This window comes from Ipomoea nil, unplaced genomic scaffold (assembly GCF_001879475.1).
Source record: "Ipomoea nil cultivar Tokyo-kokei standard unplaced genomic scaffold, Asagao_1.1 scaffold1977, whole genome shotgun sequence".
NCBI classification, from domain to species: domain Eukaryota; kingdom Viridiplantae; phylum Streptophyta; class Magnoliopsida; order Solanales; family Convolvulaceae; genus Ipomoea; species Ipomoea nil.
Genome location: NW_017618405.1, coordinates 612985 through 634956, shown reverse-complemented (window position 1 = coordinate 634956; position 21972 = coordinate 612985). Strand labels below are relative to the sequence as shown.

The window sequence follows — 21972 nt, the reverse complement described above, 5'->3', positions numbered from 1 at the left end:
ATCAAGAACCATGGTGTCTGACTTGCTTTTACAGTTACCCTGACCGAGCAAGAAGATAGCTCTCTTGGGACTTGCTGCGAGACCTAGAGACGAGATCAAGGCTACCTTGGGTAGTCATCGGGGACTTTAACGACTTGGCCAATCACACAGAGAAGAGGGGAGGTGGTACTCGCCGGGATAGTCTGATACGGGGGTTCTCTGAAACCTTGCAAGATTGCGGTCTGCATGACCTTGGTATGGAGGGGCATGACTTCACATGGGAAAAGGGGCGAGGCATGGGGTGAAGGGGTGTTTACTGTGGATAGGGTGGGCCTAGGAGGTGGTCTAGCCCTACTGTGGAGAGAGCAAGACATGGCTACATTGCTAAGCTTTTCGACAAACTATATTGATGTCATGGTCAATCTCCTTGATCAAGAACCATGGTGTCTGACTTGCTTTTACGGTTACCCTGACCGAGCAAGAAGATAGCTCTCTTGGGACTTGCTGCGAGACCTAGAGACGAGATCAAGGCTACCTTGGGTAGTCATCGGGGACTTTAACGACTTGGCCAATCACACAGAGAAGAGGGGAGGTGGTACTCGCCCGGATAGTCTGATACGGGGGTTCTCTGAAACCCTGCAAGATTGCGGTCTGCATGACCTTGGTATGGAGGGGCATGACTTCACATGGGAAAAGGGGCGAGGCACGGAAGGATGGGTTTAGGAGAGACTTGATAGGGCCGTAGCTACAGCTGAGTGGTATTCAATGTACACAAAGGTAACAGTTCGAAACCTAATAACTTTTACTTCAGGTCATAGTGCCCTCATTTTGGAGGTCGAACCGGCGTTTGGGCAGAAGGTTTAAGTTTGAGTTTGCGTGGCTGTTGGATGGGGACAGCAAGCAGGTGGTGGATCAGTCCTGGAGTGTGTCGGTTGGGAGGGATTTTCAGCAGCGAATAAAGCAGTGCGGTAAATATTTGTGGCGGTGGGGAGGGGAGTACTTTGTCAAGTTCGGTAAACGAATTCAGCAGTTAAAATCAAGGCTGGAGCGGTTACGTACCAGCCATGTGCAGGCCGATGGTATGATGTATGTTAATCTGGAGAAGGAGTTGAGTGGTGTGCTTGCCCAGGACTGATCCACCACCTGCTTGCTGTCCCCATCCAACAGCCCAGGAGGAAGTTTATTGGAAGCAGAGGTCGAAGCAGTTGTGGTTGAAGGAGGGTGATCATAACACACAGTTTTTCCATAAGTCTGCTACGGATAGGTGGAGGCGGAATTTTTTGAAGGGGCTACGTGATCCGTAGGGTCAGTGGCTGGAGGGGATGCCTATGGCACAAGAGGTGTTGCGATATTATAATGACATTTTTCGGGCATCAACCACTAGTGGAAATCTACTGCAGATGGTCCAAGGCCGAATTACGGATGAGATGAATGCTCGTCTGCTAGGGCCAGTTGCACCGGATGAGGTGAAAGACGCCATTTTCTTGATGGCGCCCGACAAAGCCCCCGGGCCCGACGGTATGAACCCTTCCTTTTATCAAAGTTTTTGGTCTGTTGTTGGAAGGGATCTTATCGAGTTTGTACAGCATTGCATAAATAATTGTTATTTTCCTCCTGATTTAAATAATACTAATGTCGTCCTGGTCCCGAAGAAAAAGGTCCTTGAGGCAGTCTCGGACCTTCGACCCATAGCCTTATGCAATGTAGCATATAAGGTTATTGCTAAGGTTTTGGCTAATCGTATGAAAATGGTACTTGATAGCATTATCTCGTCTACCCAAAGTGCGTTTGTGCCTGATAGGTTGATCTCAGATAACATTCTAGTGGCTGGGGAAGTTGGGCATTATCTGCGCCGTAAGCGGGAGGGTGTTGTGGGGTGGGCTGCGTTAAAACTGGACATGGCGAAAGCCTATAACCGCATGGAATGGAGCTTTCTAGAGGGTATGTTGATAGCTTTGGGGTTCGCCCGTGGATGGGTTGACCTTATAATGCTATGTGTAACCTCGGTATGGTACAATGTTTTTTTGAATGGTGAGGATGATGGTACTGTGGTTCCCACTAGAGGGATCCGGCCAGGTGACCCGTTGTCTCCTTACCTATTTATTGTGTGTGCTGAAGGGTTGTCAATATTGCTGCAACAAGCTGAGGCGAGAGGGGGAATACATGGTGTGAGAGCGGCTCGCCCCCCCCCCCCCCCCCCCCCAAGTTTCCCATCTGTTTTTCTGTAGAAGACAACCTTCTCTTTTTCAAAGCGAATGACGTGGAGGTGAATGAGGTCAAGAATTGTTTACAAGTTTATTGTGCAGCTTCAGGTCAGGCAATTAATTTCAATAAGTCCAGTATTTTGTTTAGTGAAAATACAGAGCCTGATGTGTGTCATCATGTTACAAGTCTATTTGGTGTCGCACATGTTTCAAATTTTGGTAATTATTTGGGTTTGCCATCTTTTTTGGGCGGTAATAAGACTGCAGTGTTTCGTTATATTGAGCAACATGTTAGGGACAGGGTGTCAGCTTGGCAGAAAAAATTATTGTCTAAAGCGGGGAAAGAGGTGCTTTTAAAGAGTGTTGCATCTTCCATGCCTATTTTTGCTATGTCTGTTTTCTTACTGCCAAAAACAACCTGCCAGGCTATTGAAAAGGTTATGAATCGGTTTTGGTGGGAGAGTGGCAGCTCCGAGAGGAAAGGGGTTCATTGGATGAGTTGGTCATGCCTGGCTTTACCAAAAGTAAAGGGTGGACTGGGTTTTAAGAAGTTACATGAGTTTAATATTGCTTTGTTAGCTAAACAAGGGTGGCGTTTACTCACCAACCCTGATTCTCTTGTGTGCAGAATTTTTAAAGCCAGGTACTTCTCCAGTGGAGATTTTCTCGTAGCAGGTTTGGGGCATAACCCAAGCTATATTTAGAGAAGTATGGTTGCAGCTCAAGACCTGTTAAAGGAGGGGATCGGTCGAAGAATCAGTGACGGAAAGGATACTCTAGTCTGGGGTGCGAACTAGTTGCCAGATGTAAATGACCCAAGTCTACATACTCACTGTGTAGATGAGCTGCGACATACGAGGGGTAAGTAACCTTATGCCGGACAATGGAACATGGTCGGAAATTCCTTCAAATACATTTTAAATTGGTTTTCCTTTGGTGGTCTAGACGGCTGGACCTATACCTCATTCTCTTTCCTTGCTCCTTAGACAACAAAATCTTCTCTTTTTTTTTTCTTTTTTTTTTTTACTCTCCCCTTAGCCTCGCAAGCCATTTAGACCTCTAGTTAGAAAATCCGGCCTCTTATGGGTGGGAATAGGCCAGACCCCTTCATAGGGGCCTATGGCCTAGCCTGTTTAGTAAGGTATGTAAATAAGACAACTGTAACAAGACAAATTTATTGAAACGCTAAAAGCTCAAAATTAGTAATAAGATAAGGGAATGTGAGATTACCTAAGAAATTAGAAGGTATTTCACATTTCCTTCCAATAGCTAAAAACTCAATATGCTTCCAAAAAGAAAAAGAAAAGAAAAAACTAAAAACTCAATATGAAGATTACGTGACATTTACTGAGAAAATTGCATAACCTGAACTAAACATGAAAATCTTATATTCCTAAGCAAATATAATCTTACCTATCTTTTATATAACTTGAACCAAACACTCCTCTAAATCCCTAATCAGAATCCCCATTCGGCCATTAGCCGAGACCAGCCGTGGAGACAGCAGCGACAACTGCGATTCGACGAGGCAGTGAGACGGCGAGGTTAGTGCCTTAGTGGTCTTCTTACACTTCTAGACGTCTAGTGTAGCCTGTACTCCTGTAGAACTGTAGATACGTGCCTTGGTGGTTTATAGTGCTTTTTTGAATAGGTAATTGTTGGTTAATGGTGTTCTGGAATTTTAGCATTTATTTTACCATATTTGCTCTGAAGTCTGAATGATTATTAATCTTTTTGGATTAATGTTTCCTAAAATTGACAGCGAAGATTATTGAGTTGGTATGTTTTGGCTAATTGTTTTGTTTTTACTTGCATTTTAATCCAAGATGTATACTTGGCTAAATAATCATAATATTGGAGATGTGGAACAACCAAATCTAAACATCTTTAAAAAATGACTAGAATTTGGTTTATTTAGAAATTGTCATAAATTTTATGAATAATGAGAAATTTATGATAAAAATATTATAATTTTCGACAATATAATTGCTCTTGATGTTATAGGACAATCTGGATTAAAAGATAGCCGCTAGAAGCACCCTGACTATTTAATATATAAAAGAACAATTAAAGCATAACTCAACTCACTAAAAATGTGTATTCTCTTTATAATACGTATATCTTTAAATGTTAACCGCGTAAGTCACAAATGAGTGCTTGTACAAAAGAGAAATAAGAATAATGGGGTTGTGTGATATAAAATGATCTTTGTAACACAAGAAGGGTTCACGCAGAGACCTAGAATTGGTTTTGACCAAATCCACTACAGAATATCATTAGCAGTAAATAACAAATTTAAAAAGTCCCTAATGGATTTAATATTCTCGAAATGAGAGAAAATGAAAATCACAGTATATATAATATTAAATTTTATATGTCAAAGTCAATCATTTGACTGTGTTTTTCTTCTCAAAGACCAAAGAGTTGCTAATAGAGTTATTTTTTATAAACATTATTGAAATACACAAAGAGTCAGATTATATTAGTTCATGCCTAAAAATGAAGCTTGAAATGAAAGACTGGGAGAAACCAAGTATTATATCAACTTGCAGTTCGAGCATTTCCTCGAAGGAGAAAAATGTCATTGACATGTTTTTATATGGATGGATAAGTATCATGTACTTATCGATTGTCAAATAATCTTTTGAAGTAAAAAAAAAAAAAAATGACTCGAAAGGATAATGAAGATAGAGGATACCTTAACAACAAAAATTTATTCTTTCATTACTAGAGGAGTTATATTATAATAATACCTTTCCATTCCAAATTATACTAGAATTAGTTCAATACTAACTCGAATTTATTTTATTTTAGTGAATTGCTCCCTATTAGAAAAACTCTATATATATATATATATATATATATATTAGATTAAAGGATGAATAATGAAAGATTGATACTCTATATATATTAGATTAAAGGATGAATAATGAAAGATTGATGATTGTCTGTATCTCATTTTTTTGTATATTACTATATCTGTTCACACTAGGATACACCTAGTTTTACAACACAAATGATAGTACTAATATTTATTTATTTATTTATAAAAAAGAATCATCTTATTCACCATAAGCTTTGATGGTTAAGACGAAAATAAAAATAAGTCACTTTATTATAATGATCAGTAAACTTTAATAAAACAATACCTATTTAGTAGTCAAACTATCAATATGAATCTTAAGTCATCTCTATTTTCAAAAAATAAAATTTATTTTTCTCTTTTAATGTTCATACAAATAAAATTAATGTACAAATATATATTATTAAAATATAATGTTTATACAAATAAAATTAACGAACACAAATATATTATTAAAATTAAAATATATTTTTCTTTTTTAATGCTTATACTAAAAAATTGATGTACAAAAAAATTATTAAAATTAAAATATATATAAGAGGTTTAAGTGAAAATATGCTTCGTACAAAATGAAGACTACTTTGATTTATCCATCTACGTAGCTTGAAAATAGAGAAATAAATAATAAACTTCATTTTATAATAAATATTACTGTGTACAAACTTTTAAATTTGTAATAATTATAATCAACATCATGCCATTTTATTAAAACCTTGACCATTAATAAATTCAAATGAACGATTAAAATCATAGCCTCACTTTCTATGGACAACTGGCAAATATACTACTTAAAATAATCACCAGTTAGAAAAATTACAAATCACTTCAACTCAAATCAAAAGCAGACTTATTGGCTTTTCCCTCCTCCTTCATCCGGGCTTGGGACCGGCTGCTTTCACAGGCGGAGTTAAAAAGCTAACTTAGACTAACAATTAATGGAACTACCTAGACAAGATTGCTAACTACTGCACACACAAACACACAAAGAAGAAGAAACGGCAGATAAAGATTAGTACTAGCACAGATGGTGAGACTGTCATAGAGAGTGAAGACCTCAACAACTCAGCAGAGGAAAAAGAAACATTTGCTTCAAAATCAATGATCAACACCATTTCAGAAATCTATTACCCCATCTAATTTAATTTAGCCTAGATCACAAACATTAGGTCACCTTCATTGTGATCTCTTTGCTGTTTCTGTTTCTTTTACACCATGCACAACAACTATAAAACCTAAATAAAAGAACAAGACTCACCTACATCTTATTGATCTTGAGCCAAAGCCAACCAAGATGAAGTTTAATATTCAACAGCACATACTGGTCAAAAAATGATTTCAAAGCGATAATTGCATGCACCTTTAAAACATTTGATCAGCATAATAGTCATAACCATTCCAGCACTCTGAAATGGTGTATATGAAAAGTCTACTGCAATGTCTTCAAGCCAAAAAAGCATAGCCTGCTCCAAAGTAACTTATCCCAAAAAGCCATATAGTAGCATAAAACAAGTAAACCAACAGAAAAATTCAAACTTGTACTCACTTTCTTCAAGAAGACAAAGAACACACTAGAAAAAATTGTTCATAGCTAAAAGTCCGAGCACACCCCTTGTGTTCTGTCATCATACATTGAATCACAACTTCCACATAACTGAATATACACCAATGACTAGTTTGATTGAATATCAACTTGCTCTGTGACCACAGGCAACAAGAGAAAAAGACTTGTTGAACAATATTGAATAGATGTCTTCACTGAAATTCAATGCATTCACTTTATCCTCCCCAAGGTATCCAGTGATCAACAGCTTCCGCAAACAAAGGTCCCGAGGAAGACCACGGAAAAAAGCAGGACCCAGAACAAGAGATAAGTGGTGGCATGAAAGTTCAGAACGGTTGAATGACAAACATAAAAATATATTTCCACTGGTACCGGCATAAAAGAAACTCAACTCGATGGTAAGAGAAACCAAGGAGATAGTGCTAAACCAACATTAAACAAACCTTGAATACACCTCACACTAACACCTACACCAGCTGTCTACATTGATCCCATACTTGGATACACCTCACAACAAAATGGCAAACTATAATCTTAGTGGACATCACATTAAGAAGAGCATGTTTCAAAACCATACTTCATCAGATCGAATAGGAAAAGGAACGCAGTAGAATATGCAACACAAAACAAGGCACCACTGGCACAATGATTTTAACATGTTACATGTAACTAGTCACCAGAGTAAGATAAGGTTAATTTAGCTATTCTTATCTATCCATCCTTCCAAATGACAACCATGATCTTGAAATCAGCACATTCAAAAAACAGCATACCAGCAGAGAAATCATATTAACAGCCTTATTTATCTTTCAAGATTGCTCCCATCCACCATAGCTAAGGCAAAAAAGTGACACGCCCTTCAAGATGTCCATTCAATCATTCACCAATCCATGCGCTGAATCACAACTGATATGCACGGACACCATAGTTGATCATACGCACGAACTTCCTTGACTGACGTAATAAAGTAAACTTTGCTCTATACTATGATCACTGACATCATGATAAGAGAGGTAAGTCACAACTAGAGCATTAGAATACAGGGAAACTTCCCCCAGCCAAAGAGAAGAATGATTGAACCATACAAAACAATGGGCAATGGTATAAAAGATCAATAAGAAACAATAGACGGTGGTATAAAAGGATGAATTAGAGACATCAAAAGAATCGACCATGATATCACACATAACTAATATATGAACCAGTTCCCTCAACAGAATCAACTAACAAGTGCAGCAAACCAAAGACCATCTAAAGGTACAATATGAGAACTGCCGCCAGTAGATCATAAGACACATCAGGCACACTGGACTATTGCAATCAATATCATTAACTCTGTCACCAAAAGCAACGAAATTAAAAGGCATTTGTTGCAACATGATAAAAAAATAAAAAAAATAGAGAATCAATAATTTGCCACACAAATAACCAAAGAACCAGCTTTAAAGAAGTTTTGAGTTGACAGTAAGCAGAAGCTGGAGGGAACTGTGGTACACAAATGCAAAAGAAACTTGAGCAAATTAGATTGTAAGAGAAACCAGAGCAAACAGTACCACTCTCATGCATGAAGACATGAAGCCACCTCCACTACCTCTGTCTAACCCCATTTTTGAACGCACCCTGCAAGAATAGAGGGCCCATATGGAAGTGCATCCATATGTAGATTCAAATCTCCCATCCATACTACATCGGACTGAACAGGAAAAGGAAGACATTGGGGTCACCATAGTGACACTGTGACAGAGAATTATAGCCTTGTTTTTTAAAGATACAAATAAACTGAACAATAGCCTCAGTTATCCTTTAAAAGATCGACAAACCTCCAACAAACAAAACCTTGCCGAACAGCAATGACCAGCTGAAAGGTTTCCCCAATCTCTAAACTGGCCAAAAACGACATAAACCCTCTTTTCTATGACAAGATGCACTAGAAAACAACGCACAGCCTGCACTATGTTACATGTATAATCACTCCCATTCTTCCAATTGTCCATCGCACATTTTACTCTGGCACATGTAACATAAAACAAAGCATTGCATTGATGTACATATAACTAGCAAAAATCACCTCAAATACAGAGTAGTTAGATCTACAACCATATTTATCCTTCCAAGAAGTCTCCATCCATCACTTCACCAGTCACCGTAGAAAATTTAAGAACATAGCCGAGCAGTAGAAAGGAATGGAGAGAGATGATCAAAGCAAATGAAACATGATGGAAGTTGCAACAATCCCTGAGATGGCATGCTAATGAGTGATGACACCGTATTCTTGGAGACTAGCATATCTTTTGTGACTCATACACAATGCACTAGAACATAATTTAACAAAAGACCACATCACTAAGACAGAAATTAGAGATACAGACTCACGTAACCTTCATCAGGCCCAAGCCACTGACAGCCACAAGTGAACTTGGAAACGATGACTCATTTAGAAGGATAAGTGAAAGGAAAGACAATTAAAAACTGCTACAGTAAAAGAAAAGTTAGAGAAAATGGCTTCAAAAACATGACAACCATACATCTAGACCATGTTGCACAAAGAAACCTATAATAACTGAAAAAAGACAGAAATGGCAGGAAGAATATCAAACCATAGCTTCCAGCATTCATCAAACATGTGAAGGTTGAGTTGCCTGGATCACGGGTGAAATCGAATGGTCAGTATAGTAAGAATTGGAACTCCTGATCTGTGATAACACTAGGCAAACAGCCATGTTGCAAACTTGCACCAATTATATAGTGAAATTAAATTTACAGGTTTGTTTGTCCACAAGATGTAGATGCCCATTTACCTGTCCACATGTTTGGATCAAAGCAGTAAACAACTAAACTAGAGTGCCAAGATGCACTTATCCTCAAAGATACACATTCACCTATCAACAAGTTCAAATAGTGTAGAAATAAATAAAGGCCACATAGTAACGTCCAAAAGAAAACTTGTGGATCTGAATTTGAAGACCAAATCAAGACATAAAGAATATTATAAGCCAATTAAAAACCATATTTGGGGAAAGAAATTTTCAAACAAACTTCTCAAAATAACAGGCTCTAGAACAACTAAAAAACCCAAAATGAAGAGTATGAACTAAAAAGAATATAAATAAAAGTGGAAGCTTCCCTGTTCATGGCCTATGCACAACTAGCTTTTCTAGCTCTGTAACCATAGAAAAAACAAATGACAACTTCCCTGGCTGCACCCTTCCAATGTCATCCCATACATGCAAAAACTGTAATGGCACCTAAAAAGAAAATTCCAAAAAACCTGTTTGCTTAGATAAGATCAACAGATCAAACTAAAGACTAAAGCCACAAAATTAAATTGGAGTCCTCCCCCCAGTGTCAGTGAAGTAAAAGAAAAACATCAAAGAAGATAAATTGCACAAAAATTATAGTAGGACACAAACTAGTAGATCTAAGGTTTCTAGGAGATTCGTACAGCGCCTTAAGGATCCTTAGAAAATAATATGCTGGCATAATTATGGACCTAGGATCAACAAAATCCAGAGAACGTCTTAGTTCCGCATCAACACCATAACACATTAGTAGATGGATTAGAACATAAATGTGTGGTGGGAGATTTTAATAACACCAAACCAAACCCTTCTCAAGGATAGGATCTAGCCAATAATCCACATCCCTTACAAGAACTCACTCTTCAATCCAATAGCTCCATAGCAATCAACATCTGACCTACAGAAAGTTTATAAACCAGAATCAACAGTAAACATCTTGATCACCCCAAAACAAAGAAAAGAAAAAAGAAGTTAGATGTCTCTGGCCAATATTGGCCAATATTATTAAGGGATCCAATCCACATAGATGACGTAATATCTAATCTTGAAGATCAGACTGTTGGCATAGCTATAGACCTAGCATCAACAAAATCAAGAACCACTTAGTTTTATATGCATAAGCAGTAGATGGATGAGAACAAAGATGTGTGAATAGATTTTTAATAACACCAAAGCGAACACTCTCAAGGACCAGATCCAGCCAATAATCCACATCATTTACATTAACTCACTTCTGGACCCAATAACTCCACATCAATCACATCTACAGAAAATTTATAAACCAGAATTCAACAGTAATCATCTTAATCATACCAAAACAAAAACAAAGGAAAGAAAGAAAATGTTAGATGTAACTGGCCGATTAGATTGCAATGTAGATAGCATCTAATCTTGAAGATCATCAAACTGTTGGCATAGATGTGGACCTAGCATCAACAAAATCCAAAGAAACACTTAGTTTGTATGCATCAGCGCCATAACACATCAATAGATGAATAAGAACACACATCAATAGATGAATAAGAACGAAGATGTTTGATAAGGGATAATAACACCAAACCGAACGTCTCAAGGACTGGATCTAGCCAATAATCCACATCAGTTACAAGAACTCACTCCTCAACCCAATAACTCCATTGCATTCAACATCTACAGAAAATTTATAAACCCCAACAATAATCATCTTGATCACCCCAAAACAAAGGAAAGAAAAGAGAAGAAAAAAAAAAAATGTTAGATGTAGCTGGCCAGTATAAATAAAGGATCCGATCCAATTAGATGGCGATGTAGATAGTATCTAATCTTGAAGATCATCAGACTGTTGGCTCAGACCTAGCATCAACAAAAACGGGAGAACCACTTAGCTTATATGCATCAGCCCCATAACACATCAATAGATGGATGAGAACAAAGAAGTTTGATGAGAGATTTTAATAACACCAAACCGAACACGGCTCAAGGACTGGATCTAGCCAATAATCCACATCCGTTACAAGAACTCACACGCCTCAACCCAATAACTCCCATAGCAATCAACATCAACAGAAAATTTATGAAGCTCAACTGTGATCATCTTGATCATCCCAAAACAAAGGAAAGAAAAGAGAAAGGAAAAAGAAAGGTTAGATGTAGCTGGCCATTATAAATAAGGTATTGGATCCAATTAGATGGCGATCTAAATAGTATCTAATCTTGAAGATCATGGCATAGATATGGACCTAGCATCACCAAAATCCAGAGAACCACTAGATATGGACCTAGCATCAACAAAATCCAAAGAACCACTTAGTTTGTATGCATCAGGGCCATAACACATCAACAGATGAATAAGAACAAAGATGTTTGATAAGAGATAACAGCACCAAACTGAACACGTCTCAAAGACTGGATCTAGCTAATAATCCACATCCATTACAAGAACTCAATCCTCGACCCAATAACTCCATAGCAATCAACATCTACAGAAAATTTATAAACCATAATTCAACAGTAATCATCTTGATCACCCCAAAACAAAGGAAAGAAATAAACGGTTAGATGTAGATGTAGATAGCATCTAATCTTGAAGATCATCAAACTGTTGGCATAGATATGGACCTAGCATCAACAAAATCCAGAGAACCACTTAGTTTGTATGCATCAGTGCCATAACACATCAATAGATGAATAAGAACAAAGATGTTTGATGAGAGATTTTAATAACACCAAACCAAACACATCTCAACGACAGAATCTCGCCTATAATCCGACATGGGTCACAGGAACTCACCGTTCAACCCGATAACTCCATAGCAATCAATATCTACAGAAAACTTTATAAACCAAAATTCAACCGGTAATCATCTCCATCGCCCAAAAACAGAGAAAAGAAAAGACATACTAAGTCGCACGTATCATAAGATGTCGCTGGCCAGTATGAATATTAAGGAATCATATCCAATTATATCGTGATCGAGATAGTATCAAGGTAGAGAGAGCCATTAATATTCAGAATCCAAATAACAACCAATAAACGCAAATACAAAATCTCCAGACTATTAAACCTAAGCACAAGACAAAGCAAACCGATGGCGTGTTGAGACAAATACAACCAAAGCGAACCCAGACCGTTGTAGCAAGAACCCTAAATCCAAAGATAAAAGGGATGACATCACGAATAGAGGAAGAGAGATTATAAAAAGTTGTAGGAGGAAGAGAATATAGGTATGATGGGAGTGTATTTATAGAGTTGACGATGGCGGTTAGGAATACACGTTTATTGGACTATTGAAGTTTGAGAACACGCTCAATGAAGTGCGTGTTTAGTTGATTTTGGGGGTACAAAGTACAATATAAAAATACTAATGAAATAATCTCTTATCTACTACGGAGTATATATATATATATATATATATATATATATATAGATTTTGAATCCGGTGCACACCCCCTAGTTAGTCGAGCCCGTGAGCACATTTTCTGATCGTTGATTTTAATTTTTTGACGATTCAGATTGATTACCACTTGGATCACATGTTATACTAATTTTAGATGAAGCATGAGTCTTTTTGTCCTTAACCACTATATTTATTACTTTCCATTTCATTTATTTCCATGTTTATAAAGATTTGTAGCGTTATTTCAGCTCTCCTTAATCAATATTTCTCTCTCTCTCTTAGTAATTTTCTTTGAAATTTTACGGCGGTGTATGCATGGGTGCGGAATGGTGTGTGCGTTTTACTGTAACATGGCTCGTACATCATGGCGTGCTGGTTTTTTTCATAAAATTATGTGTTTTGGTATGTGCGTTTCGTGATACAGGCATGTACATTTTGGTTTGTGTTTTACTAGTTTCGGGCGTGTGCGAAACGTAGATATAGTATTGGGCTTGTTTTTTTTTTTTTTTTAAATTGTGGAGAATTTTACGATGGTGTGTGCGCGGGTGTGGAATGACGTGTGCGGTTTTCTGTAACAGGAAGTGTACACCATGGCAAACTATAAAACTCACACACCGTTCCGCACCCACGCACGCACCGCCGTAAAATTTTTCCATAATTTAAAATTTTAGATGTACAAAATATAATTAATTATTACCATTGATAGGGTCCCTAATAATTTAAAATATCAATTTCCATTCATAATCACCCTAATATAATGCTTAAGATTCCAATTGAATTATATCCATAATTAAACATATATCTACAATTACTATTTAATCCTTTTGATTTAAATATATCTTTAATTACTTTCACAATCTCTTATAATCTCAACCATTTATGAAAAATGAATCAATGGATATCATGAGATTTCATGAGCTCATCTAGTATAGGGGTTGCACCAGATTCGAAGCCATATATATATATAATATATACACTAATAAGAGCTCAAGAGAGTTAGGCCTATAATGGGTAGAAAAAATGGCAGTCAATTTTTTTAATCAAATGAATGACTCAGATTGATCAGATTTTAATTTTTCCTTAAGATTTCCTAATTTATCCTTAATGAATAAGATTATCCGTTAACTTTTCCGTTAAATATTATTTTTTCCGTTAATTTCAATTAGTTCACCGTTAACTTACTCATTGATTTCAATAAGAAAGGTCTTAGGTTCGAATCTCATCATAATCAAAGTTGGCATAATTAGTACTCTATTTTACTCTTATTAAATTAAAATAATAATTTCGTAGCTACAACAAAAAATAATACATATGTATTTCTTTAATTTAGAATTATGTGTCTACAATGTCTTTATTCAAAAAAAATATTCATTATCAATAAATTAAATAAGAAAAAATAATTTCATTAGTTATGTTGTATTTATTTTTCTCCAATATAAAAATTCTTTACATTCAAATTCACCAATTGATTATATTTGCTACATTGTCCCTACAATGTCTTTATTAAAAAAAAAATTATTCATTATCAATAAATTAATTAAGAGAAATAATTTTATTAGTTATATTGTCTTTATATTTCTCCAATGTAAAAATTCTTTACATTCAAATTCATTAGTTGATTATATCCACTACATTGTCATTATCTTTTTTGTGTACTATTTTTAAATTAAATATCAAAGTTATAATACAAAATAGTGCTATATATTTATTTACCAAGTATTTTATTAATAACATGAAAAAACTTTAAAAAATATAATTAATAAAGCCAATCATATTAACTACTTGAGGGATTTGTTGACAAAGAGAGTATTCAAATCACACAACAAATTGAAGTGAGAACTACCTCGCAATGTCCTTGTTTGACAATCAACAGTTAGCGAATTATATTAGCAAATTTGACCAGCGAATTATATCAACGATTGGTAAAAAGATATTTGAAATAATTAGCAGTTTAGATTAACATGTAAAATGAAAAAATTGCATATATATATATATATATATATATATATATATATATATATATATATATATATATATATATATATATATATATATATATATATATATATTTGTTTTAAAAAAATAAGAAAAAATAATAAAAAAATATAATTAAGCCAATCATATTAACTATTTGGAGGATTTATTGACAAAAAGAGTATTCAAAAAACACAATAAATTGAAGTTGGAAACTATCTCGCAATGTCCTTGTTTGGCAATCAGCAGTTAGCTCTTCAATATTAGTATATATTTAATATTTTATTTCCGAATTTTTATTGTTCTCCCTTATGTCCCGTATTTGGTTTCAACCATACCTATACATTTATTTTATTGACAATTATAATCAATCTTGACTATATTATCTTGTATTTGTTAACTTAGAATTGCCTATTAAATACACAAATTTAACATTCAATTATCTATGCATTAACAATTTCAATATAATCTTGCCTTGATATACTTTAAAGTACTTATTTAAAAAATAAAACATTGGGCATTATCTCAATCGCGCGTAAAAAACTAGTTATACTAATAAGAGCCCAAGAGAGTTAGGTAGAAAAAATGGTGGTCAAATTTTTTAATCAAATGAATGGTTCAGATTGATCAGATTTTAATTTTTCCTTAAGATTTCCTAATTTATCCTTAATGAATATGATTTTCCGTTAAATATTATCTTTTCCGTTAATTTCTGTTAGTTCACCGTTAACTTACTCATTAATTTCAATAAAAAAAAAGGTCTTAGGTTTGAACCTCATCCCAATTTAAGTTGGCATAATTAGTACTCTATTTTACTCTTATTAAATTAAAATAATAATTTAGTAGCTACACCAAAAAATAATACATATGCATTTCTTTAATTTAGAATTATGTGTCTACAATGTCTTTATTCAAAAAAAAATTATTCATTATCAATAAATTAAATAAGAGAAATAATTTAATTAGTTATATTGTATTTATTTTTCTCCAATATAAAAATTCTTTACATTCGAATTCATCAATTGATTATATTCGATACATTGTCCTTACAATGTCTTTATTAAAAAAAAATTATTCATTATCAATAAATTAATTAAGAGAAATAATTTTATTAGTTATATTGTCTTTATATTTCTCCAATGTAAAAATTCTTTACATTCAAATTCGTCAATTGATTATATTCACTACATTGTCTATTATCTTTTTTGTGCACTATTTTTTAATTAAATATCAAAGTTATAATACAAAATAATGCTATATATTTATTTACCAAGTATTTGATTAATACCATGAAAAATTTAAAAAATTATAATTAATAAATCCAATCATATTAACTACTTGAGGGATTTGTTAACAAAGAGAGTATTCAAATCACACAACAAATTGATGTGAGAATTACCTCGCAATGTCCTTGTTTGACAATCAGTCGTTAGCAGTTAACGTTATCGGATTATATTAGCGAATTATATCAACTGTTGATAAAAAGATATTTGAAAAAATTAGTTGTTTAGATTAACATGTCAAATGACCTAAGGGTATAATAATAATAATAATAATAATAATAATAATAATAATAATAATAATAATAATAATAATAATAATAGTAATAATAGTAATAATAATAGTAATAATAGTAATAATAATAATAATAATAATAATAATAATAATAATAATAATAATAATAATAATAATAATTGTTTTAGAAAAATAAAAAAAAAATTAAGCCAATAATGACATGTAAAATGACATAATAATAATAATATAAAAAAATAAAAAGATATTTGAAAAAATTAGTTGTTTAGATTAACATGTAAAATGACATAATAATAATAATAATAATAATAATAATAATAATAATAATAATAATAATAATAATAATAATAATAATAATAATAATAATAATAATAATAATAATAATAATAATAATAATAATAATAATAATAATAATAATAATAATAATAATAATAATAATAATAATAAATAATTATTATTGTTTTAAACAAAATAAAAAATATAATTAAGATAATCATATTAACTACTTGTGGGATTTATTGACAAAAAGAGTATTCAAATCACACAACAAATTGAAGTGGAAAACTACCTCGCAATGTCTTTGTTTGGCAATCAGCAGTTAGCTCTTCAATATTAATATATATTTAATATTTTATGCCCTAATTTTTATTTGTTCTCCCTTGTCAGTAATATTATATTTTATGTTATATTATATAGTTGTTTAATATGTGGTATTTAGAATAGCTGACTTAGCTTGTTCTGTCAGTTAAGATTTGTTAGAGTTTTGTTATAGATAGACTCTGTATGCCTATTGTTGTGTGAATGATTAACAATCTTTTCCAATCTGGTATCAGACGCAGGTTATCGGATCCTCTGTAATCCTCCACCGTACAATCTACCCCCTCCCACCCTATCTCCTCAGCCATGTCTTCTAACTCTTCGGAGCATACCCCGTCGGCCGCCGGTGTCCCTTCGCCGGCCGCCGCCAATCCGTTAGCTGGTGCATCATTATGTCACCATGAAGCTTACCTTGAAGAATTTTTTATTTTGGCGGATGCAGCTTATCCCATTCTTGCGTAGACAGGAACTCTTGGGCTATGTGCACGGCAGTTTTCCGTGCCCACCGGAAACAGTCGCCGGCGCCCCGTCGACAGGCAATTCCTCGACGACCACCACCGTAGCAGCGGCCACTCCGAACCCAGCCTATCATGCGTGGGTTAAACAGGATCAGAACATCCTTTCACTGCTAATTTCTTCGATGTCGGACGAGGTCCTTCATCTCGCTCTCGGACGGCACACCTCCGCGGATATTTGGGCTTCCATCTCCGGCGCTTTCGGCTCCACCAGTCAGGCACGGTGCCTGAATCTCCTCGGCCAGATGCAGCTCCTTCGTCAGGGGAACTCCACCACGTCGGATTATCTTGGGCGGGCTGGCGTTCTTGTGGAGTCTCTTCTCCAAGCTGGTCGGCCTTTATCATTAATGGAGCAGAATCTGTATGTGATTCGTAGCCGACCGGAGCTCAAGTCGCTCGCCACATCGCTGACTGCTTCCGGTATGCCGGTAACACTCTCGCACATGTCGGATTTTCTCCAAGTGCACGAGTTTATACTCGTTGATGACTATCTGGCCGGGGATGGCAGCTCCTCTCATACGGCGTTCTATGCGGGCTCTGGTTCTGGTCGTGGCTCGAATGGCGGAGGCGGGCGGCATTCATAGACGCAGCAGCGTGGCTCGAACAACCGTGGTGGCGGTCGCGGAGGCCCGAGGTGCCAGATATGCAGGTCCCACGGCCATTCAGCGCTGTACTATTACAAACGGTATAGTACTCCCCCGCCGGCTCAAGCACACGTAGCTGTCTCAGGTGAGATCCCAGCCGCACTGCAAAATATCCCGGGTGATGGTTGGTATCCCGACACAGGAGCCACAGCACACGCCACACCGGATGCTAATATGATGGGTCAATCAGAAGAGTACGCCGGTCTGGATGTTCTACGAGTAGGCAACGGCGCAGGTTTGGTTATTTCGCGAATCGGTCGTGCATTGATCCCATCCGAGTCCAAATCTTTACGTTTAAATAATATCCTACATGTCCCGAGTCTTTCTGTACCTTTGTTATCTGGATAACAATGTTTTCTTTGAATTTCATAATAACTGTTTTATTGTGAAGGATTCCACAACTCGAGCAGTACTTCTTAAAGGTCCAAAATGTTGGCGGGTTATACAAGCTCCCGGTCTCCCGTTCAAATTTTGCGTTCATCAGTTCCCGGGCTACCCCCGCAATTTGGCATCGCCGGCTTGGCCACCCACACAAACAAGTGCTGAATAAAATTTTGCAAAGCTGTCCGGTCACGACTAATCAAAACGAGTCCCTTGAGTCTTGCCCGTCATGTCACCTTGGAAAGTCATCCCGTTTCAAATTAGATAGCGTGCCACATTCCAGTAAAAATGTATTAGATTTGATTTTTACAGATATTTGGGGACTTTCTCCTATATTATCAAATAGTGGTTATCGTTATTTCTGCTTATTTGTAGATGATTTCTCTAGATTTTGCTGGTTTTATCCATTAAGGATGAAATCAGACATATATAAAATATTTGAGTCGTTCCGTGTCTTGGTAGAGCGCCAATTTGCGCGTTCTATCAAATCCATTCAATCTGATTTAAGGGGTGAGTACCGTAAGCTACACAATATATTTCAAACACTTGGCATTAATCATCGCCAATCGTGTGCCTACACACATGAACAGAATGGGAGAGTAGAGCGGCGCAACAGACACATTGTCGAAACTGGCCTAGCTCTACTCGCTGAAGGACAAGTACCCCATGAGTACTGGGACTATGCCTTCGAGTCAGCCACCTGTTTAATCAATTACCTACCCACTGCTACCCTAAATTATGAAAGCTCATACACTCGCCTATTCAAAGTCACTCCTCCCTACACATTCCTTCGTGTCTTCGGGTATCGTTGTTACCCACATCTACGCCCTTACAACAGGCATAAGATTGAGTACAGGACCACCCCGTGTGTCTTCCTAGGTTACCCCGTTTCCTTTAGGGGATATCGATGTGTCGATTTGACTAGTGGAAAAACTTATATCTGTCGTCACGTCCGCTTTGACGAGACTGTGTTCCCTTTTTCTACAGGCAGGTCACAGCAGGTGTGTCCACCACCGGCTTTACCATGGGCGGCTGCACCCATCACTCAGCAGGTGTTTCCACCATCACATGTCACACCGGCGCCTGTTCCGGCACACTCTGATAGTGAACCGGTACCCTTGGCGCGGGACCCTCCGCAGTTAGCCATTACTCACACAGCTCCGGCTAGGACCCGCAAGCGGCGTGCTCAGCCTGAGAGTCGAGGCCATGTTATGCGCTTACGTCATATGACGAAAGGCACTACTGAGACGTTTCATGCGTTAAATGCAGTTGTTTATCCTACATGCTACTCCCAGGCGGTGGGCCATGCACACTGGCGTGAGGCTATGGACCAGGAGTTCAATGCCTTATTGCATAATAACACCTGGAGGTTGGTACCACCAGAACCGCACATGAATATCATTGGGTGTAAATGGGTCTTCCGTACAAAGCGCACCGCTGATGGGAATGCTGAACGGTACAAGGCCCGACTGGTTGCCAAAGGGTTTAACCAGGTCGTAGGCAAAGATTTCTTTGACACCTTCAGTCCCGTAGTCAAACCGACTACGGTTCGGATGTTGCTCTTGTTGGCTGTATCCAACAAGTGGACTCTCCGGCAACTGGATGTCCACAATGCTTTTCTCAACGGTCACTTAGCCGAGACCGTGTATATGAAGCAACCCCCGGGGTATGAAGATCCGACTGTACTTGGACATGTGTGTCACCTTCAGCATTTCTTATATGGCTTGAAACAGGCCCCCCGTGCCTGGTTCAAACGGCTACATGATTTCCTGTTATCTGCCGGTTTTATGTCATCCAAAACGGATGTCTCGCTTTTTTACTTCGTTACAGGTGATTCCCGAGTGTTCTTACTGGTCTACGTAGATGACATCATTTTGATGGGTAATGATGCCAATCTCATAGACACATTCCTGCACCGTCTCTCCATAGCATTCAAGATTCGTGACCTGGGTACTCCAGGCTTCTTTCTGGGTATTGAAATGCTATCGGCAGGCAATGATGTAGTGTTGTCTCAGCGGCGATATATGACGGATCTCCTAGGTCGTGCTGGCATGACAGATTGCAAACCACTATCTACTCCGGCTGCTGTCACTAAGGCGGCTACACCATCTAGCGATTCGTTTGACAATCCAAAACAGTACAGGCGCGTTGTAGGGGCCTTGCAGTACCTGACTATTACCAGGCCTGATCTGGCATATGCGGTTAACCGACTGTGTCAGTTTATGCATTCACCGACGACAGAGCACTGGGGACTTGTGAAGCGGGTACTTCGTTACATAAAGGGTACCCTAGGCTATGGGCTTCGGCTAACTCCGTCCACCTTGTCCAGCATACATGCCTTCTCCGACTCGGACTGGGCTGGTTGTCCCATGGATCGGAAAAGTACAAGTGGATTTGCGGTCTATCTCGGGTGTAATATGATCTCTTGGCTCTCGAAGAAGCAACGCACTGTAGCCCGCTCCTCTACTGAAGCTGAGTATAAAGCTTTGGCTGATGTGTCTGCTGAAGTAACTTGGGTGGTTTCCTTACTCCGGGAACTCGGCTTACATTCTGGGGAACCAGCCACGTTATGGTGTGATAATCTTGGTGCAACTTACTTGTGTGCTAATCCAGTTTTTCATGCGAGAACCAAACACGTGGAAATTGACTACCACTTTGTACGGGACAAGGTTGCCTCCGGAGACTTTGTTGTTAATTATGTGTCTACAACAGATCAGCTAGTTGACATCTTCACCAAACCGCTTCCAGCGCCGCGGTTCACGACTCTACGTAACAAGCTCAATGTTGCTCTCCATCCACCTTGTGCTTGGGGGGGTGTGTTAGTAATATTATATTTTATGTTATATTATATAGTTGTTTAATATGTGGTATTTAGAATAGCTGACTTAGCTTGTTCTGTCAGTTAGGATTTGTTAGAGTTTTGCTATAGATAGACTCTGTATGCCTATTGTTGTGTGAATGATTAACAATCATTTCCAATCTCCCTTATGTCTCGTATTATTTGGTTTCAACCAGGGCCGGACCTAGGCAAGTCTTCCCAGGGCCGGTGCACAGGGCCCCCAAAATTTTGGGGGCCCCTTAATTAAAATAAAAACACATTATATATATTAGGGCATTAGACATTAGGCGTTTAGGAATTAGGCTTCAGCTTTGGAAGACTAAGGGAAAGCGCCAAAGCCGACAAACTGCTTTGGAATTAGGCTTCAACAAATTGCTTACAGCCTAGCAAGTAGCAACCTAGGTATTTTAACTTTTAATCTTTTAATTTGAGGCTGTTGTTTGAATTGTAAATTCTAGGTGGTAGGGAATACCCCGACCGGCATGCCACGTGTTTTATTGTTGTTTATGCAGGTTTACAGGTCGAATATTCCTGAAGGAACCCGGTCGGACCCGACCGGTGCCTCTCCCGATCGACGTCTTCAATACCCGATCGATGGCCCTCGGATGAGAAAGTTGAGAAGAAGCACGTGGCAACGTTACACGCTGACAGGCAGGGCTCGCGGGGTGGAGACAAGTGGTTGCTACGTGGGTTACATGCCGGCCGAC

At 37.3% G+C, this 21972-nt stretch overlaps 1 long non-coding RNA gene across 1 annotated transcript; it reads right to left on the bottom strand.

The window, feature by feature from the left end:
* Positions 1-7170: 7170 nt before the first annotated feature.
* On the bottom strand, positions 7171-11943 carry LOC109147166. The gene is made up of 2 exons (XR_002048578.1): positions 11664-11943; positions 7171-10482 (listed from the first exon to the last, which is right to left on the bottom strand). It is a non-coding gene; the product is annotated as an uncharacterized LOC109147166 (long non-coding RNA).
* Positions 11944-21972: the final 10029 nt, after the last annotated feature.